Raw genomic sequence first — 21,299 nt, forward strand, 5'->3', positions numbered from 1 at the left:
CGAGCCGGGGGGGGGGGGGGGCCCTCAGCCGCGCGGTGCGTCTGGTCATCCGGGGCGGGTGGTCACCCAAACGGTGGGCAGGGTGGCTGCAGAACGGTTGTCTTCACAGTCCCCTTGGACGGTCTTTAAGTACCAGTTTATACGTCGTTTTCCATTATCCATTACAAATCGAAAGAGCCAGCACACCGAAATGAGAGCGAGAAAAGAAGAGAAACGTATGTTCCTTACCAACATTTCATTCTCTGGAATTTTGTCAGGGTAGGAGACTGAAAGCTGGTGAGAATTCCCACCGTCCCTGGCCCCGTTGTCACCTGGAAAGGGGGAGCTAGGTCACAGTGTTATGACATCGCTGCGTTTCCCTTTGCATCTTGGGAAAGTGAGTCCAGAATGTTTCCAGGCATGCTGGTCACCATGGAACATTGTAAACATTATGGATTGTTCCCTGTAGGCTATAAAACACGAGGGATCCTTGGTTGGTCAGCTTCATTTAAAAGTTCCGCATCAGTGGGGTAGGAGCAATGGAGGATCACTCCTGTCCCAGTTCTCTCAGATGGAGGTAAGTTAAGAGTTGGGGAAGTTGCGGCAGAGGGAGGATTTTACCGTCTGGCTTGGCTTTTTTTTTTTTTTTTCCATTTCAGCACATTTACTCAGCAGGGAGAGAGAGAGAGCATGGAGGGTAGTGGCCAGTTTGTTGTGTATACTATTGACAAATAGCAAACACTTAAAAAGTGAAACAAAAAACCCCCATCAACAAAACAAAAAGAACAAAAAAAAACAAGACCCCTAGCATGCGCTGGATTTGTATTTTTTAATTTCAGCAAGGCTTTTGATGCCGTCTTGTACTGAAGGCTCATAAATCAACGGAGTCTTCACGGAGCTGGGTCCGAAGGTGGTAGACTGGATTAGAAACTGGTTAAGTGGTAGAAGGTGATGGTAAATGGAACTCACTCAGGAAGGAGGAGTAATTAGTGGAGTGCCTCAAGGATCTGTCCTGGGGGCCAGTTCTGTTCTTTATTTATTTGATATATATATATCCCTTTTGGCACTTCAGAGCAGATTACTCTCAATTACTGTAAGCTTTTCCTTAGCCCCAGAAGGCTTACAATCTAACAGGGAGATGCATCAGTAGGGCTCTAACATATGGTAAATGGTGTATATTGCGCAATGTAGCCCTTTTACAGCAACATCACACAGTATACACAATACTTTGCACAGCCCTGACCAGATTCCTTCCCTGCTGCTTTGCATGTGATTTGCCTGCATTAATTTAGCAAATCCATGCAAAGCAGCTCATTAATAGCCAGTTTGATGTAAATAACTTCACGTGGCCGAGGTCTGGTGCCCGGACCTTGCCCAGTCATGTGACTGGGGTAAGGTCAGCTCGGCGCCATTTTGAAAAATGGCATCAACCAGGCCTGGGGTTAGGGGGCGCTCTGGGCTCCAACGCTGGATCTTTTTTTGAATTTTGAGGTTAGGGGGGTGGGGTGGAGGTGGTTTGGAATTCCACTAGAAACAAATGACCTTTTCTTTGACAGGGGGGATGAGGATGGGGAGGGGAAGTTTTGGGGGTCCCAGTACACCATTGATTTTTTTGTTGTCATTGTGGGGGTGGCGAGAAGGTCCGGGGGGGGGGGGGACGACAACCATGCTGGGACATATGTGTGTTGGAGGGGGGAGATATTTTATTGTTTACTGGGTTGGGGGGGGGGGTGGGTGGGAGTGGGGCCATCCTTGTATGAGCTATTTTGTTCTATATTTTGAAACTTGATTGCTGGGGCCACCTCAAGTGGCGGCCCCCAGGGTGAGCAGGGGGTCCGCTTTGACTTCCCTCACACATTATTTTCTTTTCTGGGCCTCCTTTTTTTTTTTGGTATGGCCTGTTAAGGCAATGGTGGACCCTTAAGATTGGGTCCGCCATCTTGCTTAAAAGGCTGATGTGGGTTGTTTTGCTGTGAGACAAAACAATGCTATGAATCAGCTGTATTGTTTTTTTGGGGGGGAAGGGACCCTCTATCGCTGTGACACTCCCCTGAGATTCTGTAACCCCTCCTGAAACCCCCCCCCCCCATTATGGCTTGGTTTGTCTAGGCCTATGTTTTTACCTGAGATTACAGAGGATAAACTGACTTCTTTAAGCTCCCAAGGAACAGCAGTGGGATTTGAACCCTGGTTTGTAGCCCGCTGCTCTAACCACTAGGTTACTTCTCCACTCCAAAATACATTATTTTCAGCCACTGTAGGTATTTCCCTATTCCCAAATGACATACAAAAGGAATCATTTAGAAAGCCACATAGGAGGGGACAAATACTGGGGGGGGGATGTTGTGATCCACTGTATTTTTCTCCTACCAGAAAACATATTGTGGTGGCTCCCTGAAATATTTTTTCTCACAGAAAATGTCCAAAAGAAAAAAGAATATGGGGAAAAGGTAAAAACACGTGCCAGAAGCCCCTCTCTCGCCCAGGGCTGCCATCATTTTAAAGGCCAAAACATGCCCCCTGTTATTATTTGCGATAATTGTGGGTGGATCCTTGGACCGGTGGCAGATGACCACGCCCACGGGGAAGATCCCCAGAGGGACCACCGGTCAGGCTCAGAGTTTGGGAGACAGACACACACTTAGTTCTTTTATTAAACTGTTTTAAAGAACCACCAGAGGTGGCAGTAGTGAGATGGAAGAGCCCGGCTGGGCTGTAGTCCCTCAGGCACTGGAACATTGATCCCAGGAAGGCTGAGCTGTAGAGAAACTGAGATAGTGAGTAGGCAGAGTTCAGGAACAGAACCTTGATGGTAACACTCACACAATAGTCTCTTGGAACAGCCCCGGAGCTGGAATGAAGTAGGCCCTTGAGGAGCGAGTACCTGGTTCCAGGGAAAGCTCTGAGAGAGAGATGGTAACTCACTGGTGTTGTAGGCAGTGGTGATTTCCTGGCAGAAGTTATATTCGGTAGCAAGTCCGGGAACGTGGGCTCTCGAGGAGCGAGTACCGGTTCCAGACTGTGACCTGAAAAACGAGAGAAAGCGAGGCTCCCCCGAGGAATGCGTACCCCTGGTAAAGTACGAGGAGGCAGAGTAGCAAGGCAAGCGGAGAGCGAATCCCATCCGCAGCGATACAGAGGGCCCTCTTCATATAGTGGGAACATCTGCAGACCTTGAGGATCACGAAGACCCAACTGATCAGCTAATGCTGGGAAAAGGGAGAGAGTATAGGGATAGGATAGGACAGAACTGATTATGTAATCACAGTTTTTATAATGGACGCTTTGCAAGCATTTGGACGGATGATTATAGGGCTACCCTTTTGGGAAACATGAAATTTATTGTGCATTTTAGTCCTCTTGTTTCATCTCTATAAAGCATCTCATGATAGACTTGAGTGGCTCTCAGGTAGGGGTGTGTGTGTATGTATGTAGATGGGAAAATATAATTGCAGTGCTATAATTAACATTACCTCCTCCCTCTTAAGTATCTTCATGACTCAAATGGGGGTAGCAGGGTAACTTTAACCATAGGCAGTGGTGGTGGAAGACCCACATGACTGGCAGATGATTCATAAATTTTAATAAAGATAACAACAAAGTTAATTTTGAAAGTCAGCAACATCCACAATGAAGCGATTTCAGCTTTCCCTCATATCCAAGATGGAATGCTTTAACATTGTACCATACTGGATGGGCCGATTGGTCTTCTTCTGCCGTCATTTCTATGTTTCTATGAATTACAGACCTTATCAATGACATGTTGTGACTTATCCCATCGAACTCCAGAAACAAGGCTATTTACAAAAAATATATATTTTTACAAATGAGTTCTTATGTTATTTATCGAACCCCACTTTCAATATGGAAGCCCATTTATTGAGTTTCATTGGTGTCACAATCGCCAGGGCCGGTGCTAGCTTTTTTGCTGCCCTATGCAAACAATTACTGTGCTACCCCCCACCACCTCCAGTTCATTCATCTCCCTCCAGTAATCTAAACTTTAAAATCTGACATTTCTCCCTACCCAGGTCTACTCCCTCTCCTCTGGAACCCATGGTCAGTGCAAGGGTGTTAGATGTCATAGACTTAACTTTAAGGGCCCATCCTCACACGCACAATTAAAAATTATGCATTTATAATAGGTTTTACATTAAGAACATTCTGAGTACAGTCGAGGTAAAAATATCACAACAACCTGTATATTATATTTACATGCACTGCTGTGGTGCCAGTCAGAACCCATATGGTATTTGGCTTATTGTAATGCGTTTTGGAGGTAGGCTTGACCCTCAGAAAGCCTTGAGTACTCCCATACCAAATCAGCACTAACTGCCAATAACAATCTTACCTATAAAAAAAGTAATACTGCAAATATAAACCAGCTCCTAAAATACCTATACACCTCCTGTTAGGAAAACAGAACAAGCCAGCCTGCTATACATCCCTACACAGAAGCTACATGCTAGCAGAATGCCTCACCTCGGTCACACATGCAGAAAACAAACAGTCCATCACTAAATAAAAAGTCCATCACAGAATAAAAAGAGACAATAAAGTAAAGTTTGAACTGGAAATTGTAACAAGGCGCACTTTGTGTACAGTGCAACCACAGAAACATCACCATTTGTCATAAAAAAATAAAGTCAAGAAATATAAACCATCAGTCAAAATAGTAAAACCATAGTAATAATGAAAATAAATATTACAAGATAGCTGAAGAATAAACATCCAATAATTAAAAGCTCATATAAATTGTTTTTTAAATGTCCCAAACACTGGTAAAATGTTTCTAAACAGCAGACATCAAATAACACCCAATAGTTAAAACTAATAAGGATAAAAATAAAATATCCCACTCTTTATACCCGGCAACTTTTGGTTTCCATTCACTCTGAGATTGTTGTGGATTAGTGGGGGAAGGAGGGCACACAAACTTTCTCCTCTCTCATATATGCGCACACACTTCCTCTCATACATACTCGTGCTTCCTTTCTCAGATGCACACAGCTGTTTCCCACGTGCGCGCGCACACACCACACGCATGCACGTGCTCCCTCTCACACATACGTACACACACAAATGCTCTTTCGCTCACACACTTCCACACATTGTATTGCACTCTCACATTTTTCTTCTCATACACACACACACACACACACACACACACATACGCGCTCTGTCTCAAACATACGCACACTTATGCTCCCTCACAAACAGGGGCTTCACCTTCTTTTCTTCCACTTGTTCCCTGGCAACCTTGGGCCCACCTCTTCAGTTTGCCTCCATCGGGTTGGGATAACAAGCTGGCCTCCACTCCACTTTGGCTGCTGGTGAGACAGGGTCCACTGGCAGCCCGCAGCCTCTTCTCTGCTTAGGCTACAAGTGGATGGGATGGGGTCTACCAGATAACCCATGGTCTCACTACCTCAGCTCTTTCCCCTTACTTCTCATCCCCTTCTCTCACTACCTCAGCTCTTCCTCCCCTTCCCATCTTGCTCTTTCTCCCACTTTTCATCCCCTTCCCTCCCTCTATTTACATATTCCCCCCTTCTTACACTACCTCAGTTCTTCTCCCATCCCTGTCCCTCTAGAGATTCTTCTCCCCTCTTAGTGAGTCACTATTTCAGCTTTGTTCCTCGTCATCCCCTCTATCTTCCTCTCTAGTCTCTGTCCTCCCCTCTTCTCTTCCAAACCTATGTTTTCCCCATTTCCTTCCTGCCCGCTCCCTATGCTCTTCCTCCACCTTCTCACCCAGCCCTCCCCAAGCTGTTCCTCCTCCCACTCCCTGGTACAGTTTATTTCAATCACTTAAGCAGGAGCAGCAAAGCGACCCGAAGTATAGAAAAGGCCAGCCAGACCACCTGAGGCACAGAAGCTGTCAAAGGAGGCCTGCCAGCTCAGGTTTGGTTATTGGATTGGGCAGAGGCAACTCAAGCCCCTGCTTGATCCGAGCATCAACACCTAGAGCTCCCGCATGAGCTTCCAACAGGAGAAGCGGCAGCAGCATTTGAATGACGTCATCTCCTGCTGCCGCAGGGCCACTCTCGCGAGAGGAGCGGTGATCTTGCAGCTCTTCTCGCAAGGCTGGGCCCGCGGCAGCAGGAGATGACGTCATTCAAATGCCGCTGGTGCAGGAGATCTAGGTGTTGATGCATCGGATCGGGCAGGGGTTTGGCTTATCTCTGCACAATACGATAACTAAATCTGAGTTGGCAAGCCTCCTTTAGTGGCTCCTAGGCTGCGGGCGGTCTACCAAACTGTTCTTCTGCCGCCGGTGGGGGTGGAGTGTGCTGGGCAGCCCTGTAGCTTCTGTTCCATTTTGGCTACGGGTGGCCTGAGCCACTGCTCTGTGCAAGGGCACGGTTTGCACAGTGGGTTGCACTGGCCCTGACAATCGCTTGCTTGATCAGATGGATTTGTGGAAAACAGTAACCTTGGGCCATGTCAGTGTGCATATTTATATTAACCCAGGCAACAGGTCCTGAAATGGGTCATATAAATAACATCATTCTAGGATAGTTGCATTAGTCCACATATTTTGGTGATCTTCCAGATAAAAATAACGCAAGTGTTTTCTGGAACCATTTGCTTGAAAAATTGGAACTGGATATAATTAGACTAATCTATAGGTGTATATGGTATTACAACAGAATTCATTCATTGTGATTTCTATGGTTAAATTATTGCACTAAAATGATAGGTGCATGTACAGACAAGAATGTACAAATGTTAGCAACAACAACAGATGTACTTTCTTGAAATCAGAAATTTGCATTAGAAATAAAGAAAGATGACAGCAGAAAAAGACCACAAGGCCTATCTAGTCTGCCCATCCACAGCACTGCTCAGCTCTACAAACCCTGCAACTCCCTCAGAGAGCCGCTGTACTTGCCCCATGCTTTCCTGAATTCATGTGCTAGCCTTGTCTCCACCGCCTATACTGGGAAGCTGTTCCATGCATTGACCATAATTTCTGTAAATAAATTCTTCCTTAGATTATTAATTGATCTACTCCCTTTCAGCCTCATCCTATGACCCATTGCTCCAAAGTCGTCTTTCTGTTGAAAGACACCCACCTCCTGTGCATTGATAACTCCGAGGTATTTCAATGTTTCTATCAGATCTCACTTATCTCACTTTTACTTAGATCATTAAGTCCCCGTATGCTTTACAATGAATATCACTGACCATGTTAGTATGCGCTCTCTGGGCCGATTGCATCTTGTTTATGTAACCCCTGAGAGGGATGGAACTCTTAGACTAGACCCAGGGGCACATAGAAATAAATATGGACCCTATCTGCAACCAGTTCTCCATGGAGAGCTTTTTACTTCTGAGTTCAAGGGCTCCTTTTTGGAGGAAGCATAGATTCAATGACCTTTTGCATTAACCCACATACAAGCCCTTGTTTCCATTTTCTGTCAACAGCTCTGATAATCTCCACAGTCTTTAACAGTACAAATCACACTGAGAAGCAATGTCGTTTCTGAGGAGGTTTTTTTTTACTGATAGTTGATTCAGTTGATTGAAGAATATCTATAGCACTTAGATTTTATTGTTGATGAACAATAATGAAGAAAAAATGTTAATAAATTTGTGACTTCACTCTTCTCGTAAAGTCTCTGAATTTATGGAAGCCAATTCCTTAACAGTTTGCCTCTCCTTCCAGTTACTCAGATTGAAGCTTAGGTCAATCCTTCTTCCCACTGTAGAATGGTTAGAACTTAATCCCAGTTACTTATCAGAACTCAAGTCCCGGTCCTCATACATTCCCTGTCGTCTTCTTAAATCACTTAGATATCCCTCTGTAAGCACCAAATGGGTCCTCTCCTCTCAACTGCCGCCACAGCTTGAGTCAGCAACAAACACAAACAATATCTTCAGGTCCTCCCCTCTGATGAAACCTTCACTCCTCAGGTTCTTCCAAGATGAGACACCTCTTCCTCCCAATGGTTTGGAGCCTGCTTCCCTGCGTCTAGGGCACTAAGCTAGAAAAAAATAAATAACAGGAGGCAGGGACATCCTGCCTTCTAAAAAAGTTCATTAAGAATCCATGCCCTAAGCTGGTGGCAGGAGGTTATAAGCTAATAAGAACATAAGAAATTGCCATGCTGGGTCAGACCAAGGGTCCATCAAGCCCAGCATCCTGTTTCCAACAGAGGCCAAAACCAGGCCACAAGAACCTGGCAATTACCCAAACACTAAGAAGATCCCATGCTACTGATGCAATTAATAGCAGTGGCTATTCCCTAAGTAAACTTGATTAATAGCCATTAATGGACTTCTCCTCCAAGAACTTATCCAAACCTTTTTTGAACCCAGCTACACTAACTGCACTAACAACATCCTCTGGCAACAAATTCCAGAGCTTTATTGTGCGTTGCGTGAAAAAGAATTTTCTCCGATTAGTCTTAAATGTGCTACTTGCTAATTTCATGGAATGCCCCCTAGTCCTTCTATTATTCGAAAGTGAAAATAACCGAGTCACATCTACTCGTTCAAGACCTCTCATGATCTTAAAGACCTCTATCATATCCCCCCTCAGCCGTCTCTTCTCCAAGCTGAACAGCCCTAATCTCTTCAGCCTTTCCTCATAGGGAAGCTGTTCCATCCCCTTTATCATTTTGGTTGCCCTTCTCTGTACCTTCTCCATCGCAACTATATCTTTTTTGAGATGCGACAAAAAAGATGGAGCACACCATCTGCAGTTGGCACATGGGGGGGGGGGGGTCAAACCCAAACTTCATTTTACTAAATTTCTCTATGAACCTCCCCAGCAAGATAGTGAATTCCTTCTGGTAAGGAAACCAGGGGTTCCTTACATTTATGTCCTTTTGAAAGTGCGATCTTCGGACATGCACGAAGTATTCTAAATGAGTCTCACAAGGACTTGTATGTGGGCAGTATTGGTTCCTGTTTTTCTGCTGACCATTCCTCTTCCTATGCTCCCAGGCATCTTTCTGGGTTTTGCTGCCACCTTATCCACTTGTTTGATCATCTCGGAATCATCGGATATGAAAATTCCTACAATGAACAATCTCACCGCCTATACTGTACTGCTCTCTTGGCTTTTTGCAGCCCAAATGCACAGCTCTGCATTTTATAGCAGTAAATCTTAGCTGCCAGATTCTAGACCGTTGCTCAAGCTTCACTAGATCCCTACTCATGTTTTCCACACCTTCCTGGCTGTCTACCCTGTTATGGATTTTGGTATCAGTCACAAAAGACAACAACCCCCCCCCCCCCCCCCCCCCGCAAAAAAATAGAGACATTCTCCAGAAATCAATATAGCGATTCACTTAAGTGCAGTACTACGCTACCAAATTTCCAATGTTTATTAATGTAGTCTATTCATTAAGAATGTGTTATTGCATGTTAATGTGTGATATCATGATGGCACACTTTAGTCAATCAACATCTGGATCACTTAGTTTGTCATTGTTTGTTTTTTTCTTGCTGTGTATCTAACTTTCCATTTCTTTAAAAGTTTAAAACCATACTTATCCTTTCCCACCCACCCTCTCATACAGAAAGAGACCAACGGCAGTACATGCATTCATATTCTGACTTTAGAGGTCTATATTCAGATGCTATCCAGTTGAAAAAATTAGCCAGATAAACCCATCCAGCTAATCTCTCTGGGATATTCAGTGGCACAGTCATGCCCCTGAATATACCTGCATAACTAATAGTTTATCTGGCTAACTTTAATATACCTGGATAAGTTTATCTGGTTAACTTTAGACCTCTTCAATAGTAGGGATGTACGTTTGTTTGAAATGAAATAGGAAAGGTCAATGACATTTTATGATGATTTCAAAACAAAATGAAAGAAAAAAACGACGAAATTTTGTTGGTTTACTTCTGTTTTGTTTTGAAAATATAAGCAAAAGGAAAAGCCCTCCAGGGAAGACCAACCCTGGGCTCACCAACCAGGACCTCCAACTCACCTCCCCCCCCACCCACCCAAAATAAGTTACTGGGGGACGGGAACCATCCCAGTCCTCAATTACCATACCTGTTGGCATCCAGAGAGGCAGGAGGCACTCTAACAGACCGCATTGAACTGTGCCAGCCAGCCTGGCGCCACAGTGTGACATCAAATGGCACCTTCTCAGGGTTGCCCTATGCCATTTTCTTATAAGGCTGTGAAAGGATGCCCTACTGATGTCGCACTATGACACCGGGCTGGCTCTGCGCCATTTTGACGTCGCACTATGGTGACATCCGGGCTGACTGGTGCCATTGCCATGTAGTCTGTTAGAGCGCCTCCTTCAGGCTAGCCTCGGGGCAGCAGGTGAGTGAGCATCCCTCCTGCCCCTCTGGACCCCTGCGGACAGGGTAAGTGGGGGCTGGGATGGTTCCTTTTCCTAGGGACTCTTTTAGGGAGGCTGAGGGCAAAGAGGGCAGCCTAAGGAGGCCCCGTTTCTTTCTTTTTCATGTTTATTTTGTTTCTGCAAAGAAACAAAATTAACATTAATTGAATCTATACCCAGGTTAAAAAAAAAAACAAAACACAAAACAATAAAACCCAATAATGAAAAAAAAATAAATATTTTTGAGCCTGCACACCTCTACTCAATTATACGACTAATTTAGCCGAGGAGTCTGCATATTGCCACTTGTCTGGCTGAGTTAGCTGGATAAGAATCCATGTCCTGCTCACCATGTAATCGAATATCTATTTAGTCAGATAAATAGTTATCCAGCAGTGTGGCGGCCTCTAAACGCAGCTGAATATTCAAACAGTAACATTTACCTGAGCAAGCCCAAACTTATCCTGTTAAATGGCGCTGAATATTGGGACCATACTATTCAACTTTCCTTTAGTCTTATTATACACTTCCCCCAGGCTTTTAAAAAATATTTAATTTTGTCCTTTATTGTAAAAGTCCTTTCCTTAAAACTTGTGGCAATGCAGAATAGATGTAACTGTTCTCTGCACATAGCTTTATCCATTGTTTTCCATTGTCTCAGGATTATCCTTATGGCTAGTATTATCACAGTTCTGTGGCAGGGTTGTGCCCAAACATTCAATGCATCTCTTTCTCAACTGATTGTTAAGGAAACTCAGGGTGGGGCCTTTAAGGATTTGACACTCGTTCTGTAAAACTTTAAAAGCCTTTTGCCAAAATAGTTGAAGCATTGAGCACAACTAAACCTCTGTGATTACAACCTCTCTAATGTACCTAAGCCGTTTCTGCTTGTATTCTTTCCTTATCTGATCATGGTTATCCTATTCCCGTGAAAGCAGATGTACTTTTCAAAGATCCTAATCAACGCCCAGTCTTCCCACGCCCTCTTGTGGTAAACAGTATATTGCTGCCTTTCTGTAGAAAATTTGGTACAATATAGAATATGCATATATGTATTTTATTTCTACGATACAATATATATGTGCTGACTTCTAAAATTCCACAATATAAAGACGTGCTGCTGGTATGCTTAAGGTCTGTCCTCGGAGAAGTAATCAAGTGCGATAGCTGTTAACGCACTATTCCCCTTATTAAATTCATGTCAAATGTTCAAACATAAGAACAGAGAAGAGTCCCCCCCCCCCCCCCCCAACATGGAACCCTGTTTTGCCGTGTGGCTGCGTTCGGGAGGGACAAATCAGGCGATCATCAAGAAATCAGGGTATGTATCGCAGCAAAGGTCAGGACCAGTTTTAACAGTGCTCCGCTGCTTTTTCCTCTATGCCTCTGTTGGACGTTTGCTGCCAACTTCTAAAATTGCTGTGTGTGACACTGAGTTGAGATGCCATTTGTGCTTAGGTAGAATATATCTTTCTATATTAAAACCAGAAACGACTTTTCTTAAAGGTAATTGGTAGATCTGATTATTTAACCAAAATTTAAGGACCAATTCACAGTGCAATACACTTCTCTCTTCAGTCGCTTCGTGTCTGTTTTAGTTTTGAGTATTTATCATATAGGAGCTGATAGCTAACTTGCTACTGAGTGGCTTTTTGAGTAATTACAGCCGGCTATCTTTAGGATAATTTTCAGCCTCAACTTAGTTGTCTAGGTTACAACTGAAAATTGGCTTCAATCTATTTAGCTGCAGATAACTGCATGCACCTGGTTAACTCCCAAGTTAGGCAAGTTCGATCCTTTGAAAGAAAAACTTCCCAACTCCCTGGAGTTCCAAAATAGGAAAACAAACCCCTTCTGGTCCCTGGCATCCTCCCTTTCCAGCCTCTCAATCCCCGACGTAGAGAGAGATCCTCCCGGTTCCATCTCCCAGGCAGGAAGTAAGGGCCCTACCTCTTTCCTGCTCCGGCGCAGAGTTCACCTTCAAAATTTGTGCTTATTTAGATAAGTTAGAACTCCTGATACAACTGCAGCTCTGGGACCACCCAGAGTCGGAGTGGATACCTTTAGCTGCTCATTGGTGGCAGAAGGAGAAAAGTTAAGACTGATAATTGACAGCTACTAAGATAGCAATTAAGAGATTGTTACTGAGGATTTATGATAATAAATCTTGTTTGTCTCCAGTTCAAAGTCTGGAATATCTAGGATCCTAATTTTTTTCCTCCAGAAAAAAAAAGTCCCTTCACAAAGTAGATATGAGTCCTTCAAGACAGGGCCCGTCTAGCTTCATGGGAACAAATGGTTGCAAATCACTGCAGATGTCCTGTCCATACTTCACGAGCATACAGCGTTCAGAATTTCATGTCCAGGAAATCCAAGAGTAGGAACAAAAAGGAGAGGTGGTAGTAAATTGTACAAGCACAAATAATAATGAACTGGCACATTCCATAGCTATCAAATAACGGTACACAAAATTCTTAGCTTCTAGATTTCTTTTAATTGTGCTGGCTTTCTTTACACTTTTTTTTTTTTATTAAGTATCAGAAGATTTTGTTTTCCTTTTTTTTTTTAAGATTTCCCCTAGCTTTTTGGACAGCCTTCTCTCCCAGTACTGTTTTAGCATTTCCTCATGGAAAACAGAATGTACTAATGGAAGCGTAACAAAAAAAATAAAAGTAAATCTCTAGTGCTTGTTGGTCTACAGTTGATTCCCATATTTATCACTGCATCTATCTTGCCCTCTTTTTTTTTTTTTTTAATCTTTCTAGTATTTTTGATCTGTTGATGTACTGAAAATCTGGTTATTGATGTATAATCTATTTATAGAGAAATATTTAGGCTTAACAACTGGAAAAGGGACATTCATTGTTGGCTCTGCATCCCTCAAAATCTGTTCTGTATAGCCTGCAGAATATGATCCCCATCATGGAGTCCAAGATATGGTGGGTAAGAGAGTAACTGGAATAATGACCATTACCGGTTCATTTTTTTTAATGTCGTCTCTTTGCTTTGTCATGTTGTGGCCTATGTGTCCCATTTTAAAATCTTTATTGATTTGGAAGTGATTACAAAATATCTGTGTCTTTTTTTTCTCCTGCGATCCTGCTATTCAGTTTGGATAACTGAGCACCTTAACTCTCCTGGCAGCGGTTCTCACAAGAAGTTATTTGTTGATCTCAGGGTGTGACCACCAGCTCTTACTAGTGGCTGCATTCACAATTTTTGCTATACTGATCCTCCCCTTTATCCCTCTCCTTAGCCTCATTCCCTTGCTCCCCTATCCCTTCTCCCTCCCTACCCCTGAGGGCCACTTTGGAGAAATTTGGTCTGTAGGATCAGGACCGCCCTATTGCATCAGGGTGTCTTCTACAGCAGTGGCCTCTAACTCTGTCCTGGGGGCCCACCAGCCAGTCGGGTTTTCAGGATATCCACAATGAATATGCATGAGAGACAATTTGCATACACTGCCTCCATAACATGCAAATTTTCTCTCATGCATATTCATTGTGGATATCTTGAAAACCCGACTGGCTGGTGGGCCCCCAGGACAGGGTTGGGGACCACTGTGCTATAGGACTAAGATAATGAAAATGGGAAATTTGTGCACACATTTCCTCAGACACTGAGAGGGTGATATTTGGCCCCACTTGGCTGAAGTTCGGAGCTGTCCAGCTAAATGGTGGCATTTGAATATTTGGCTGCAGTCAACGGCCGCCACTTAGCAAGATAACTATTTATCTGGCTAAGTGATTGGTAGGATGGGGCATTCGAGGGAAGAGCCTACTTTTCCGGCTAATTTAGCTAGATTAATGGCAATATTCAAATTTAATCTGGCTAAGTTAGCTGGATAAATTAGAGCAGATATTGAGCAGGTCTAAAGTTAGCAGATAAGCTGGGTTTATACAGTGGCAAGGCTGCACTTCTGAATATCACAGAGACGTTAGCCAGATATGTTCATCTGGCTAATTTGGCTGGCAAGATAGTATCTAACTAGCGACCTCTGAAATGCATAATCTGGACTTATGGATTTAAACTATGTCGAGCAGAGGATAAGTGACTTGTTTTTTGTACATAGTCAATTACGTTGATATGATCAAATTGAAGTTGGTAGGATACATATGGTAGATCTGTGCTCCTGATCACTATATTATACAAACAGAACAATTATTTCCATGAATTATATCCTGCAACATATTTGACAAGGCATGTTTTTCCAGTGATATTGGAAGTCAAGTGTATGTGTAGTCTTGTACTTGACCTGTTGTCCAAACTCATTATACGCAAAGCATGTGACAGTAAATGAGGACATGCTTTCCCTGTTTTTGTATTCCTGAAATTTATGTATAGTCAGTACAAGCAAAGAGAGCCAACAGTGAGCTTGTCCACATCTGTCTCGTTCTTGGGTTCAGGTGAATGCCTCGTAGATTACGTATCCTGGTTTTGCAGCTGCACACTTTGGAATAGAAAAGGCTGCAGGTGTCCTCGTCCTCTTATGATAATATCCTGATGCTTTTTATGCATGACCTCCGAAGGGGAGAGGAGTTGGAGGGGAACTGGGACTACAGTAGTTTAGAAAAGCTTGCCAGCTCATATACTCTGCGTGACGCATATTCTGCTCCTACTTCCTGTGATAGATTTGGACCAGCCATATGGTGCCTGTGCATTCATGGGAAGCTACATGCAAATAAACCCAAAAGCTGGAAAAGTCATTGGAGCCGGAAAGGGAAATTTGTCCTCAGGAGAGGTTGAATCAGTGCTAAAATAATGTCATGAGCATCTGATATGCAGGGTGTACAAATTCTTTGCAATGGGAACTCAAAGATATACACACTACTGGATTAGTGCAATTAATTTTTTCCTTTTGCACATTTTAAGAGGTTTATGGGTATTGGAATGAGTGTCCATTTTGTTGTAAAAACTTCCTTATTTATTGAACATGCTTGTCAGGTTTCTGCACACATGACTAATGGCAAAGTTGTGTCACATACTGTGATTTTAATTATGCCTTCATCTTAATTTTTCTGCATAAAGGGCCTGATTTACCTGAGGCTCTTCTCCCATTCTGTATCTGTGGAGAAAAAAAAAACTTTGCAATCCCGCCAGCAGCTGAATCAAGATCTCTTAGACCTAGATTCATCATTTTGCTATAAATCTCCAGGGCCGGCGCGTCCATTAGGCGAACTTCGGCAGTCGCCTAGGGCACTGAGTCATAGGAGGAGCCGAAGAGCAGCCACCTGGTGCCGCAAACGGGGCCTATCCCGCTAGCGGCAAAGAGAAATAGAGACTGTGTGCTCGCGGCCCTGAGAGGCACACGTTGGCGCCGAAACATGTAGGGGGGGGGGGGGGGGCGCGACCGGGGGAGGGGGCGGCAGTGTAAGGGTCGCCTACGGCGCCCAATACCTTTGCACCGGCCCTGTAAATTTCACATGAATAGCGCCTATGATATAAAAACAAAAAACATAGGGTGTAATTGCAAGCTGAGAAGTACCTAGACAGGCATTTGCATGTGTGAGAGAGAGACTTTATAAGGCTCTCATAAGTATACTATTTATACCACTGTAGAAGGGGCAACTATTTATTTTATTTTAAAAAATTTCATACCCACCCTTCCTATGTTCAGGGTGGGGGTACAATATAACATTCATAGATAATTAAATTAACATCTGATAAATAAAAGATAAAAACAAATATGGTCGCATATCTCATAAATATATAATAAAAGTTAAATAAAGAATACATTAGAAATAAAGGTCACATAGCACAAATCCCGTTTCGGGCACATCACACAGCACAACGCCAGGAAAAAAGGTGCAGTTATTTCTGGTATTAAAACGTGCATCACGCTATCACGTGCAATGTTAAACACCCCCTCATTTTCATCAACTCTGCACAAACTCCTCCCTTTTGACTAAATCTTTAGAATTTGCATATGCAAGATGCATTATTTATCATGTGCATTATAGCGTTGTTGTGGGCGATAGGACCCTAACGCGATTTGGTGAATGACCCTGTCCAAATTTAGCTGGACAAATGGCCCTGAATAACATGTTTTTAGTACATCAGGCCCGAAGTGTTTGTGCCGTTTTTCTTCCCCGCCTGTCCTGCCAGCTCACACCAGTAGCTGTGTTGCTGCAGTGCCCTCTTTATAAAGCTACCTTGTGACTACTAACACTTGGCATAAAAATACGGCTGTTCAGGATAAACTGAAACAGTCACGCTAAACAGGTTATCACAGCACTGTGCACTCCCTAGGGGGTACATTTAAAAAAAAAAGCGCGCGCGCGTACTTTTGTTTGTGCACCAGGCGCGAACAAAAGTACGCCGGATTTTATAAGATACGCGCGTATCATAAAATCCAGGGTCGGCACGTGCAAGGGGGTGCACATTTGTGCAACTTGCGTGTTCCGAGCCCTGCACGCGCTGCCCGAAATCGGAGTGGCCTCGGAGGGAACTTTCCTTCCACCCCCCGCCCCCTACCTTTATCGCACGAGTTACGCCTGCTCGAAGCAGGCGTAATGCGCACGCTCCGATGGCCCACTGCCGCACCATCACCCGACCTGGGGGCTGGTCCGGAGGCCTCTGTCATGCCCCCTGGAATGCCCCGAATGTCGCGCCGTCCCCCAACACGCCCCCCCTAGCAAAGCCCCAGGACTTACGCGCGTCCTGGGGCTTGCATGCACCGCCGCGCCTATGCAAAATAGGCTCGGCGCGCGCAGGGGTTTTTTTAAGGGTTAGATATAGATATAGATATATAGAGATAGAGATATAGATATATAGAGATATAGATATAGATATATAGAGATATAGAGATAGATATAGATATAGATATATAGAGATAGATATATATATATATATAGAGAGAGAGAATTAAAATAATATTTTTTAGCTTGCCTTTCCGAATGATGCTCAAGGTGGCTTACAACATAATAAGAATTCAGTTAAAATAAGCCCCTACCCCAAAGTGCTTACAGTAGAAATGTGCACCCGAGGCAACAAGAGATAAAGTGATTTGCCCAAGATTACAAGGAGCATTGGAAGTAGAATTTGAACCCTGGTTTCCTTGCTTCTACAACTTACTGCTCTAACCACTAGTCTATTACTGTTACGTTCGGCAGTCCGTGGAGCAGGCCCGCAGATAGCCGCACTTACCTTCAGCCCCGAGCATGGTGGAAGGAGCACAGACGCCAGGGAAGGCCCTGAAAGACCGTGCGGCAGACCGCCGCATTCAACTTGCCTCCAACGGCATCCCTCACATGCAGCGCTGTTACTAGGCGCATGCATGTTTCACTTCTGGGAACTTAAAGAGACTACGGCGGGAAAGTCTCCAAGGCCCCAGCTGATGATGGGTCAAGGCTGCCCTATTTAAAGGCAGTTCCCCTGCAGCAAGACATGTCGGCAATAGGTCTACTACTTTGAATAGAACAAGTTGCCTCAGCGTTCGTTCCTGGTATTCATTGCTCAGTTCCTGGTCTTTATGTCTGTCCTGTGGTCAGTCTTCAGTTCTTTGTCAGGTTCTCATTTTGTGGTCAGTCTTCAATTCTTCAGTGTCTTCTGTGTCTTTTTGCCCACCTGTCATTCCTTGCCTCCCTGCCTGCCTATCTTACCCACCTTTCCTTGGAGAGATCTCTGGTTCTGACCGGCTTGCTTGACAGTAGACTACTCTTGAACTCCGCCTGCCATTTTTCATTGCCTGACTCTCGATGATTCTTAACTCTGCCTGCCACCGACGACTGCCTGACTCCTGACCATGTCTGAATGTTGCCTGCCTTGACCACAGTCTACTTCAGACTATGCCTGAAACCAGCCTACCCTGGCCTGTGACCTGACCTTCTCCACAGACCTCCAGCTCATCAGCAGAGGCCTTCCTGCCTAAAACCTGCTGGCCCTGGCACCCGAGGGCTCAACCTAAGGGGAAAGAGAGTTGGTATAGGTGAAGCTCCAGTTGGGCTTCTGTCTTAGCCAGCTTTGCCAGCCGACGGTAGGGACCTGCAGGGCACCTCTCTGCAGGTTCACCAATTCCATTTTGGTCCAAGGGTTCATGCCCACAACAATTACTTGTCAACATACAGCAGGAGGCTCTTTTTTTCCATTTTGAAACTGTCATGATAAAAGCTCTAAACTTGCCACCATACTATCTCATTATAGATTTTTGGATCGATTTCCTAGTTTATGAAAACTTTTACATTTTTCAGTAGGAGCAGTTGAGTTGCTAAGGATTGTCTTGAATAAACCTAATCACTAACAACCAACCATCAAGGGAACTCCCTGATGTGTGGTGATGTGCGGCAGCTATATGCGGGGCAACCACTCTGTGACTGTCACATTAAATAGCTGCTGTCTTTATTCTTCAAATTCTTTATTCTATATGTTTTATACTTTTTTTATTTTTTATCTTAATGTGCTTTGTATCTTATATGTGAGGTATCCTCTCCCCGGCGATCAACCTGACCCTAGGCGTTTCCACTACTATTTCTATGTACTTATCAGTTTCCGTTGATGCTTGGTGAGCTTCAACCGCTCCTAAGGGGTCAGGGCATTTAATATCTATATAAGTGTAAGCAATAGTCTGTCATCACAAGGAGAAGAGGTAGATATATAAATAATAGAAGCCGTCTACTAGATAGCATGCAGATTTGATTCTGTTAATGGGGGTTACGAAATCTACCAGATGTATATTGGAGTGTGCCAGTTGCTGGATCAAACAGATGTACAGAGATATCGCAATCTTTGCAAGAAGTCTTTCTCAAGCAATTAGCAGACAAGCCCACTTGTGGCAAGGTGATGCTGGGCTTGGTGATGAAAAATAGAAATGGTATCACTGAGGTTAGGACAGGGGACAATTGAGGTTCAGATAATTTTGCCTCTGTATCAGCCTGATTGCCCCATCTCAGAAAGATAGTGGGACTGGATAAAGGGAAGAGAACTGCAACAAAAATGTGAAAAGTTTGGAACGGTTCCTCTATGAAGAGTGGCTAAACAGATTGGGCTCTTCATCTTGGAAAAGAGATGGCTGAGAAAGGACATGATAGAAGTTTTATAATATTGTGAGGGGTGGAATGGGCAAATAAATGACATTTATTTGCTCTTTCAAAAAATACTAGAGGACATGAAACGGACAACCAGTAGATTTAAAACAAATCATAGAAAGTACTTTTATACTCAACACACAATTAAGCTATGGAATTTGTTATTAGAGGTTGTGGTCAAGGTGATTAGCATTGTGGAGTTCAAAAGAGGTTTGGGCAAGTTGCAGGAGGAAAAGTCCATAACACATTAGTGGCCAGATAGAGTAGGGAAAGCGTGATCTGACAGAGGACAACGGGCTTGATGGAACTTGATCTGATCCAGTATGCCATTTGTTGTGTTCTTATCACCGTACCGTGCAGCTCAGTATGAATAGTGAAGTAGAGCCAACCTAAATGAGAATGAGGGTTCTTCATTTTACAAGGGCTAAGTTTAAGAAAATAAAAAATTTTGTTAAGGAAGCCTTATCTGGAGTAGGGGCTGTAAGAGATACAGAGGAACTATGGACAAGGATAAGGAGGAGCATTGAAATAGCAACAAATCATTCTCTTCCCCTTGCAAACATAACCTTACACAAAGAAAGGATCCCTATGGTTCAGTAAAGAAGTGGGATAAAAGTAAGAGCCCGAGGAATAACATTCAGGAAATAAAAAGAGACACAGGAGGAGGGACAGGCAAAACTACCAGGAGAAATAAAGTGAGGCAGGAAGACAGTTACACAGGCGATGGCTGAAACAAAAAGAAGGAGATTGTCATCATATCAGTAAGGGCAAGGCATCGCTTTCTTTACCTATATAAATGAAAAGAGGAAGATTAAAGGGGAATAGAAGGATATAAATGGGAGGATAGGTTTAATGAAGAGGAAGATTGGAAGAAAAGAGCTCTTGACTTAATACAAATTATTTTCCTCTGTATTTACACTCTAACGAGATGATGGACCAAAAGCAGGAGGTAAGGACGTAAGGGGCTGTGAGGTGAGCTCATTGAATGCTCGTTCCATAGTAAGTGGCAATATACTGGTATAAATGAAAGGTAAAAAAGGCTGTGGGAACTGATGGGCTGTAACCTGGAATATTGAGGAAGCTAAAGGGCGAAGCTCTGTTCAGTAAATCATTTGAAAGAGGGAGAGGCTCCACGAGTCTGGAGAAGGGCAAATCTGGTACTGCTTCATGGGAATGGAAAACTACTGAAGCCAGTCTTCAGGGGGAATGCCCCGAATGGTCTGCCGGCTGGTGTGCCGGGACCTCAGAACTCAAAGGAAAGGGGGGATCAGATCCTCTGTGTGGCAGAATTTATTTCTATTAGGACCTAAAATGATCGCAGATGGCTCCAGAGTTGGGGGTTCCAAAACGGATCTGACTTATTTACAGAAGACAGAATTTACACGCTGCTGCAGAGGCAAAATGCGATTGTACATGGCCTTCACGTATCTGTGCAGGGCACTGAGCTGTACAGTTCACAAATGCAGCACAAAAATCCCTGGGGGTTCTACTCCATACATCACAAATTATCCTCTCATAGAAAGTCATATACATGTTCAGGTATACTGCCTATTTTTGGCTTCCCCTAAACATACAGATGCTTCCCCTCTCTTCCCCATAGGAGTCTTCCCTCTTATGGCAAATTTACTGTAGGACTCAAGTTAGGGTTAAAGGGATTCCCCTTATTACTTACTCTCCCATTATCCTCCCCATACTGAAGATCTTTGCAGATGGGAAAACTCCTCTTCCTCACAGGAGCTCAGGGCATCAGCATCTTTTCTCCAGCCATATCTCCTGAGTCTCTCAACTCCTTTTACTGCAGCTACTCCCACAGACTGCTTCGCACACCAAATTTCAATTTCATAGACTCTCTCTCACAACATTTCTGTGGGACAATACGTCTAGGGTTCAGAATATGGGTGGGGGGGTCACACATCTGGGACATACCACGTGGTGCAGCTGCTACTCTACAGATCCGTTAGTTTAACATCAGTAGTGG

At 43.9% G+C, this 21,299-nt stretch overlaps 1 protein-coding gene across 1 annotated transcript in view; it reads left to right on the forward strand.

Annotated features, from left to right (window-relative positions):
- COL4A1 (collagen type IV alpha 1 chain) overlaps positions 1-21,299 on the forward strand; it is a 376,455-nt gene that overhangs the window by 144,191 nt on the left and 210,965 nt on the right. The gene's annotated exons all lie outside the window — the stretch shown is intronic.

Source organism: Rhinatrema bivittatum, chromosome 5, assembly GCF_901001135.1.
Source record: "Rhinatrema bivittatum chromosome 5, aRhiBiv1.1, whole genome shotgun sequence".
Lineage (NCBI taxonomy): Eukaryota > Metazoa > Chordata > Amphibia > Gymnophiona > Rhinatrematidae > Rhinatrema > Rhinatrema bivittatum.